Raw genomic sequence first — 10548 nt, forward strand, 5'->3', positions numbered from 1 at the left:
TGTTGGCACTGGGATGTGGCACCCGCTGCAGTATGCGTCCCTTATCTTTTTGTATTAAAAGTGGTAACCCTACCTGGCAGGTAACACTTATGTTTGGTCATGAAGTCGTCTAAAATCAGCCACGTGCCCTCTTTTAATTGTGAGAAGCAGATATATATAGCCAAATTCTCGCGCTTCGTTGCGGCGAAGTACTGCTTTTAATTTTTTAAGAAGAAAGTAAAACCTTTTTAAACGGATCGAAAATATACCAATAACAATTTGTTAAGGATCTGTTTTTTTGTGAACCTCGCTTTTCACAGCTGTCCCGCTACGGCGTGTGTTTTGTTTATTTGACAGTATGTAGATCATGGTAATTAAATTCATGGCATTCATTTTCTGAATCACAATCTGACTGTATGGATGGTTACCTGCCAGGTTACGCTTGTGGTTGGTCAGGAAGTCGCCTTACATCCGCCACGTGCCCTCTTTCTGTTCCCAGAAGCTGATCATAGAATGGTTTTAATAGTTTACTTTCAAATAATGCAAAGAGTATGCGACACGTGTTTCTCCTTAATTCTGGGCTCATCAGGCATACACACTCACTGCATCCCCTCTCGAGAATCGAATATCGTCAGCACCAGAGTTGAAGCCCCTAACGTTGCGGTCAGCAAGTGGGCTAACATCCGCCATGTGCCGTCTTTCAGTTGCGAGAGGCAGATCATAGAATGGTTGAAACTGTTGCCCCTAACGTTGCGCTACGGCGTGTGGTTCGTTTATACCTCGTGTCTTCTCATTAAACTTTGATCTCGCGAATATGTTATTGCAATCAGCAGCGGGAGCGTTTCTATAAACTTAATTTAAACTTACGTTTTACACCGTGCTTTGTTTCCCTTATGAACATGCTTGTATGCTTCACTCGCTCCCTTCTCAATTGTTTAATGAATTTTTTGTTCTTCGCTGTTTGCGGCTCCTCCTTCATTTGTCCCTACTGCGTTCACAGTCTTTTCACATGATTACGTGGGAGGCGTGATGACGTGACACTCAACTCCTCCTCCCACGGCCATCAAGCTGCCGTCCATTACAGTATATTGTGAAAAAAGAGGTTCCAGTTATGACCATTACGCGTTGAATTTCGAAATGAAACCTGCCTAACTTTTGTAAGTAAGCTGTAAGGAATCAGCCTGCCAAATTTCAGCCTTCCACTTACACAGGAAGTTGCAGAATTAGTGATGAGTCAGTCAGTCAGTCAGTCAGTCAATCAGTCAGTCAGTCAGTCAGTGAGTCAGTGAGGGCTTTGCCTTTTATTAGTATAGATATATATATATATATATATATATATATATATATATATATATATATATATATATATGTATATGTAGATATGTATATATATGTAGATATGTATATATATATGTATAGATATGTAAATCTATACTAATAAAAGGCAAAGCCCTCACTGACTCACTCACTCACTCACTCACTCACTCACTCACTCACTCACTCACTCACTCACTCACTGACTGACTCACTCATCACTAATTCTCCAACTTCCCGTGTAGGTGGAAGGCTGAAATTTGGCAGGCTCATTCCTTACAGCTTACTTACAAAAGTTAGGCAGGTTTCATTTCGAAATTCAAAGCGTAATGGTCATAACTGGAACATATTTTTTGTCCATACACTGTAATGGAGGAGGCGGAGTCACGTATCGCGTCATCACGCCTCTTACGTAATCACGTGAACTAAAAACAAGGAAGACATTTACAGCACGAGTCACACGCGGGAACGAAGGTAAATGACGTTAATTTTTGACTGTCTTTTAATACTGTGTAAGCATTCATATTAACACATGTGCAATTAAACGTGTGCATTTACGGGGTGATTTCTCAGGCTTAAAAGCTCACCTTTTATCAAACGCGGGAAGAAAGGTAACTGACGTTGTTCACTGTCTTTTAATACTGTGTAACCATACATATTAACACATGTCCAATTAAACGTGTGCATTTACGGGGTGATTTCTCAGGCTTAAAAGCTCGCCTTTTACTAAAAAGGTAAATGCAAAACTATTTTCAATCAGTTTATTGAAACGCTCCCGTTAAGGATTGCAATAACATATTCGCGAGATAAAAGAACGAAGTAGGGGGAAATGGAGGAACAGCCGCAAACAGCGAACAGCAAAAAATTAATTAAACGATTGAGAACGGAGCGAGTTAAGCATACAAGCATGTTCATAAGGGAAACAAAGCACGGTGTAAAACGTAACTTTAAATTAAGTTTATAGAAACGCTCCCGCTGCGGACTGCAATAACATATTCGCGAGATAAAAGTTTAATGAGAAGACACGAGGTATAAACGAACCACACGCCGTGGCGCAACGTTAGGGGCAACAGTTTCAACCATTCTATGATCTGCTTCTCGCAACTGAAAGACGGCACATGGCGGATGTTAGCCGACTTGCTGACTGCAACGTTAGGGGCTTCAACTATGGCGCTGACGCCACATCTCAGTGCCAACACTTTGCAGACTCTACTTAAAAGACACGCCCTCCTCACTGGACAGTTAAAAACACCAATCAAACTAACGATGACATCAAGTATTACCCAATCAAAAGTAGGAAAGGAGGCATCTTCATAAAATGCGTGTGGGATGATTTGCATGACACGCTGCTTTAAAAAAAAAATGATAAAAAAAATACGGGATAAATCCCGTCCAGTATTGATTCAAAACGGGACGCGCAATTTCATTCTCAAACGCGGCACGATTCCGTATTTTAAAGGACGGGTGGAACCCTACAGTGCCAGGTAACCACCCATACAATCAGATTGTGATTCAGACTAGGAATGCAATGAATGTAATTACCCCGATCTACATACAAGGCGAAAGTCTTGCAACATTCAAAGATGATGGTTTGGGATAAGTACACCATACAACATAAAAGAGCTTATGAAGCCTTGAACCGAAAAAAGCAAGATCTCAGAGATCGTAAAAAAAAAAAAGGAGGTAATGTCGTTTTACTCGCTGTAGATTTTAGTCAAACATTACCAGTTATTCCACGAGGGAGACCAGCAGATGAACTCAACGCGTGTTTAAAATCCATGCTTCTCCCACGGTCGGTTATATGTCGCGTGTTCTCGGGTAGGTACACCAAAAAATGTATACATTTAAGCATGTAATGGGCAAAGAAAAAATGAGGTATACCCGAAGGCACTGCAGTAGTACTCAATGTAACTTTACTTCTTAAATGTTAATGTTTTACTGTTTAATAATTTATATGCTTCTTATATATTGTTCAAATTCTTTTATCAAAATACCAGTGACAGCGCAATGCACGATAACATGGAGTGAATACACCATACGCATCTGCCCACGGCCGCCCTGGTGTGCGCAGATAGGAGTTGATTCTAAAATAAAATAAACATAAAAAGAGTAATACAATCATCACCCATAAAGCGGATAGCAGACGTGACCTATTATATGTGTACCAGCTTTCAAGTCAATAAGTGAAACGGTTTGCAAGCTACAGGTGATTTAAAATCCTGGACAGACCAACGAAAAGCCACGGTAGCAAATTATAGAAGAAGATTTTACTGTTTAATAATTTATATTTATATGAAATGTGCTTCTTATATATTACTTCATATTCTCATATGATAATGATGTTAATGTTCTTTATATTGATTTCTATGTTATTGTAAGTGCATCTATGTGTGTATATGTATGTATGTATGTATGTATGTGTATATATATATATATATATATATATATATATATAAAAATATATATATAAAAAATATATGTGTATATGTATATATAATATATCTGTATATGTGTGTATATGTGTGTGTATATGTGTATATGTATATATATATATGACAGCGACACTCATAACAATGACAACACAATTACATTGACAATCATGTTACGTTATTTTTAAAATGTTTCCTTTACTTTTTCATAACCTCTTTAACACACTACTTCTCCGCTGCGAAGCGCGGGTATTTTGCTAGTATATATATATATATATGTGTGTCTGTGTGTGTGTATATACATATATATGTATGTATGTATGTATGTGTGTATATATATATGTATGTGTATGTATGTATGTATGTGTATATGTATATATGTATATGTGTATGTGTGTGTATGTGTGTATATGTATGTGTATATATATATTGATATGTGTATATATATATATATATATGTATATATATGTGTATGTGTATCTGTATATATATATATGTGTATATGTAGATATGTATATATATGTATATATATATATATATATATATATATATATATATATATATATATATGTGACAGCAAAACTCATAACAATGACAACACAATTACATTGACAATCATGTTATGTTATTTTTAAAATGTTTCCTTTTCTTTTTCATTTCTCTGCTGCGAAGCGCGGGCATTTTGCTAGTCTATACTAATAAAAGGCAAAGCCCTAACTGACTAACTCATCACTAATTCTCCAACTTCCCGTGTAGGTAAAAGGCTGAAATTTGGCAGGCTCATTCCTTACAGCTTACTTACAAAAGTTAAGCAGGTTTCATTTCAAAATTCTACGCGTAATGGTCATAACAGTCGACAACGTCCGCCATGTTAAACTTTCTTATTTATGGCCCCATCTTCACAAAATTTGGTAGGCGGCTTCCCTGTGTTAACCGAAACCGATGTACGTACTTATTTCGGTGGTATGATGCCACTGTCGGCTGCCATATTGAACTTCCAATGGTCTTTGTTAGTTATGGGCCCATCTTCAAGAAATTTGGTACGCGGGTTCCCAACGCTAACTGAATCCTGCTTACGTACATATATACGTCTATAGCCTGCAGCTCGGTCGCTGTGTTAGGCGGCGTTGGGTCCCCATCCCCACACCTCCCACGTAGTTGGCTGCCTGCCTATATAAGGCCGTCCGTCACTCCGGTCTCTTCATTCCCTTCCTTGCTTCGCCACGGTATTCACGACTCCCTGCTGATAACTGCAGCCTTTTTATTTAATCCACGGCTTCTCCGCTGTTTTATTGTTCGTTTATTACGATTATAGATATTGTGTAGGTATTTTAGACTTAGTTTACATTGTTCAGGTACCCATTTCCTTTATCGTTCCAACCGTATCCCCATTAACATGTCTATCGAGGTGATCACCATCGATCAAAGAACTGTCACTTACCGAGTGGTTTCCATGCCCGGAGATGGCGACTGCCTTTTCCATTCTCTGTGTTACATATTGCACGGCCATATCAGGCTCACTCTTGATATCCGGAGGAACATTGTGTCTTATGTATTGAATGATTGGGACAGGTTCAAGGTGTGGACTGATGACGGTACAGGAGATAATTATACTACACAGAAGCACTATAAGAGTGAAATGCTTAAGCCCTTCACCTATGGTTCTACATGTGAGTTGATGGCTGCCGCTGAATTGTTTGGTTGTCGCTTTCAAGTGTACTGAAATCGCCAAATATTTTATAACTTTGGACAACTGCCAATGCCTCTTAAACATCTTAGATTCACAGGTGACGATTTGAGCAGTGGACACTCTGATGTTTATGAATGTTTAAATTCTCAAAAGCTGGATGCGAAGTTATCCATGAAACTCATTTCAATTCAAACGCCTCCAATTTCCAGTAAGGCTCTGCTTTGCAATGACAATTACTAAGTCTCAGGGACAGACCCTACAAAAGGTTGGCATTGATTGCCAAGATTGCTTTTCACATGGCCAATTATACATTGCATGCTCAAGGGTAAGCCCAGCACACAGCTTGGTCATATTACAACCGGAGGGCCGAACTGACAACGTGGTATACAAAGAGATCCTTAACAAATAATTATTGGTATATTTTCCCTCAGTTTAAAAAGGTTTACTTTTCTTCTTAATAAAAATTTTAAAGCAGTACTTCTCCGCTGCGAAGCGTTGGTATTTTGCTCGTTGTTAATATTATACAATAAAAACATACATTTGATTTGCGTCTATAACAGCCTGTGTACAATTATAGTACTTGTAAAAGTTAGCGGGTTTCTTTTCACTTTAATTCTCTCAGTCACGATCACAACCCCCCCAGATCTGAAGCTATTAGTTTTTATTTGAAACTGGGAATTTTTTTAATTCAGTTTTATCTAGTGTTCCTGCTCACGCTGAATTAGTATGCACCTTATGGTCCATGATGTCAAAACCGCACTTACAAAAAACAGAGACATAGGTATATATGATATTTGGAATAATTTATTTTATGACCTGCATAGTACATTTCGGAAAACATTGTGGCACTGATGCAACATTATTCATATTATTCATATTCATTCACATACCTTCTTGCGGTTGTAATTAGTGACCACGCTTTTTTTTTTTAGAACTTGCCCAATCTCCACATTTTGGTGCATGGTGGTGTTTTATTTTTGTACTCCAGGACATGCAGAGGAAAGAACAGTACAGAAAGGTCAGTTCCGCGCTATATGAAATCATCAAATTCAAATGTTAACAGTTCCCACACACATAAGGACCGTCCTTCCTACATCAACGACATGTGTACCTGTTGCAATGTACACACTTCTCTCTATGCTGTGGTTCCTATTACATTGAAGGGGCGCCTGACAGTGACTAAATTTGCTTTTCTGGGGGAAGCGGCGGTCTTGGAACAGAAGCTTGTCGATGTTGCATCCTCTTTTTCTTTTTCTATTGCCCTTTCTTTTAAGAAGCGATGACAAAGTTCCTCTGCAAGATGAGCAGAGAACACTCTTCTTTTCTCAGTGGACACTTGCATGCCTTGTACAGTACATGTGCGTGTCGCCGGGTCATGTGTTGTAGCACACAGCAACCGGCCTCCTGTGTGTTCCTGCTCACACTGAATAAACTGTCGTATTGTATTTGCACCTTTTGTGAAAGTGTTTATTTGATATTTGGACTTTAGCCTTCACACATTATACAGTTCATGTCGACATTTTGTCATTTATTACTAAAACATGAAAAATGTTTCTGTTTTAACAATGTGTTTACATAGATTGTTGTAGACATGGAACACACATGAAATGTATGTATTCCAAATATTTCCCCTCTAAAACTCCAGCACTTGACTCCAAGATAATCAAGGCTTGAACTGGGAGAACTTCTTGCCCTTTCTGCAGTGGTGGAGCAGATGGTATAGCAGGCTGTTTGCTGCTTGTGCTTATCGACACATTTACAAGACAAAAGACGCTGACGGGGGGGTGCAAAGGGATTTAAGGTGGGCCTGGTTTATGAGTTTTTTCGTAGGCTTTGGTAAGAGATTCAAATTTTTGAACCACTCATATTTATGTCACAAAACGTACTACAGTAATACACAAAAAAGGAAACTAGGGTTAAAAACAGAATGAAATAAAAAATCAAACTTGTCTTGAATTACAGAAATATATGTATGCTTTTTAAATGAGTTTAAACTGGTGATGCTCATCACGTTTCAAGAATCTACATTTAATTGAATCAAACAATACGCTATTAAGGGAAAAATACTGAAAAACATTGAATTATGAAAAATATTCAGTATAATTTTACTTGAAACCTTCATCAGAAGGCTGATATAACAGACCTAAATTTGGGGGAACTAATGGGATAACTGGGGATAGTTTTTCGCTCCTAAAAGAAAAACTCCAAGTCTGGGGGTGATGGTAGATAGTGAAACTCTGAGGTTGTGCTCAGTGTCTAATCTGTTACTTTTCTTTGTCTTCAGCTGAACCAGAGTTGAGGTACCACTTACAAAAAAAAAATTATGTAGTGCTGAATGGTATGACGATATTTAAGATATTGCATAGGTGGCGAGGGATGGATAATTGGTAATCACAGTACTGCACCATAACTGGCAGAGGCTTACGTCAGTTAATTTCTTTTTAAGCTTCAGCTTCACCAGCTGACTCACTTTGTTGCTTGGCAGCATGACACTTTCTGGATCAATTTAGAAGGGATCACTTACCCAGTCGTCATCCCCATGTTTTTCAGCAAAGCAGTCATTAAGCCAATCCTGCAGTTTAGTGAGATGACAGTTTTCTTCAAAGCATTTTTGCTTATAGTGTCCAGTTGTTGTGCCTTATGACAAGCACTGGGAAACACGTCAAATCTATTTTCGGAAACAGGATTCATCCATAAAATTTTCTTGTTTTTAAATGCCTCAATTTTTTTCAAACTGTTCAAAAATATTGTGTCCCCTCCCTTACATAGACACATTTAATATGTTTAACTGTTTGAACACATAGAGATAAGCAACTTGTGCGAACCACACATCATTGCTAAAGAGGTCAGCAAGAGGCTAGTTGTTCTTGAAAAGGAAGGCTGTGGTATCTGTTCTAAGTTTGTAAAAGTATGAGAGAACCTTTCCCCTGGAAAGCCAGTGAACTTCAACAGGATACCGCACCTGTACACGCTCACTGCCCAGATATCTGCACAGCTTTTCAAAGCACTAAGTGTCGTTGGCATCCTGTTTAATGTGGCTCACCACTTTGACAACATCTTTCAATGTCTTTGGCTGCTCTCAGTACAAAAAAAAAATGATTTCATGTTGCTTTTGATTCCTTTTCAATTATTCTTTTCACCACACTTGAATGTTGTCAACAACAACATTTATTTATATAGCACATTTTCATAAAAATGATGTAGCTGAAAGTGCTTTACAGGATGAAGAAAGAAAAAAGAAAAAATATAAAACTAAAATTAGACAATACTACTTAACATAGAATAAAAGTGAGGTTCGATGGCCAATCAGGACAGAAAAAACAAACAAAAAACTCCATACAGCTGGAGAAAAAAAACCAAAATGTGCAGGGGCTCAGAGGCCACGAGACCTCCCAGCCCTCACTAGGCATTCTACCTAACATAAATGATCTCAATCAGTCCTCATGGTTTTCAGGCTTCACATGGAAGAACTTGATGATGATGGTTATGTGAACTTCTAGCCTTCAATCCATCAATGTAGGGACTGCATGGTTCTTTGATTGGGTAGTGGTGCAAGTGATCGCCACCACAGAAAGCAGGGGTTAGTATTTGTTGTTGATGGATGCAGCGCCCTCATTTGGGATTCAGATGCACATATCCCAGCCTAGGCCCACCAAACTCAAATAAAAATCCACAGTACTGTCCTCTGCAGTTACAGTGGTGGGAAGACCACTACTGCAGAGAAACTGCTCCTGTACATGCCCTTTCTCCACACATGCCTCACACAAACAAGTAATATCACAAGGCTGGTAATGTCTGTGCATTCCTCCATTTGTAATTTATAGTAAGCCCTTGCTGTGATATGACCTATGGCCTGTTGTTTAATGTTATTGGACATTTCTTCAGTCCGCATACTTATGGTATCATTCAAGAGCAGTATCTCCTTTAGCTTGTTTGCTGCAGATTAATCCAGCACCTCTCTGACCATCAACCAGGCAAGATAAGCTCTTCTGCAAGGGTGTAGGACGTCTTGGACTTTGCAAAACAGTGAGCTACATGATAAGATGCACAGTGTGCCTGCTCTTGCTTTAGACATAAAAATGTTGGGCATTTTTACCATGCCCTCAACTCCTGGAGTCATCTTGAAAATACACATTTATCATTATCAGAGGAGTGTTTAGTTTCAAAATGCTGGTTTATTTTTGATGGCATCAGACTTTCATGTGCCAGCAATACACTGTGCACAATACTGTTAGCTTTGGTCCCTCTGTTTTGTCCTCAGTGTAAGAAAACCCATATTTAATGTAGTCAGTGTAGTATTTTCATTTCACCACATTTACAAAATCTTAGAATGAGCACTAACTACTGATGTGATGATGTTAGATTTGGACATTGCTTTTATGACAACACAGGCAGCAAATAGCTATTGCATGCACGCTGCCTCATAGGAAGGTTGACGTCCTTCAAAATGAAAGCAAAGTAACAAAAAGCTTGAGTTTTTCCTCCAACTTTTTTTTTTCACACGCACACCCATCGACAGACATCAACAAGGCCTCATGACCCACCTATTGAGAAAGAATGCTCAACAGTATAGTGGAAATTAAACTCGCTTGAGGAAGAATAGTTAGTTTTTTAGCAGAATTCCTCCTTATAATAATAATAAAAATGGTCCTGATTTCTATGTACAGTATGTTTTCTGTTAGGAAACAATTATTGTAATTCATTATACTGTATATTAACTGGTGATACAGTAGTGCTGTGGCTAGTGCTGCAGTCTCTCAAATCCATTGCTCTGGGATCAAATCCTTCACTAGGTTATTGGCTGCTTGGAGGTCTCTAATTCTTTTTGTGTCAGTCTGATTTGATTTCCACCCACATCCTTAAAGTGAACCCAAGTTGCTTTCTGATTTCCACCCACATCCTTAAAATGTGGGTGTTAGGTTATTGGGTGCCTGTGCTCTAAGTGGAAAAAATTCAGTAATGTAATCAATTGTAACTCAAATGTTTTGTAAGATGCCATTGATGAAGGTGTCAGCCAAATCAGTAAAATAAAATAAGTAAGTAAATGAGTTTGATTAAGGATCCCTTGGTCTACGAATGCAATATTATTTATATGCTTAGACTGTATAATACTTGATGAGTTAACGTCAATAGCTG

The sequence above is a fragment of the Erpetoichthys calabaricus genome, chromosome 1, assembly GCF_900747795.2.
Source record: "Erpetoichthys calabaricus chromosome 1, fErpCal1.3, whole genome shotgun sequence".
NCBI lineage: Eukaryota > Metazoa > Chordata > Cladistia > Polypteriformes > Polypteridae > Erpetoichthys > Erpetoichthys calabaricus.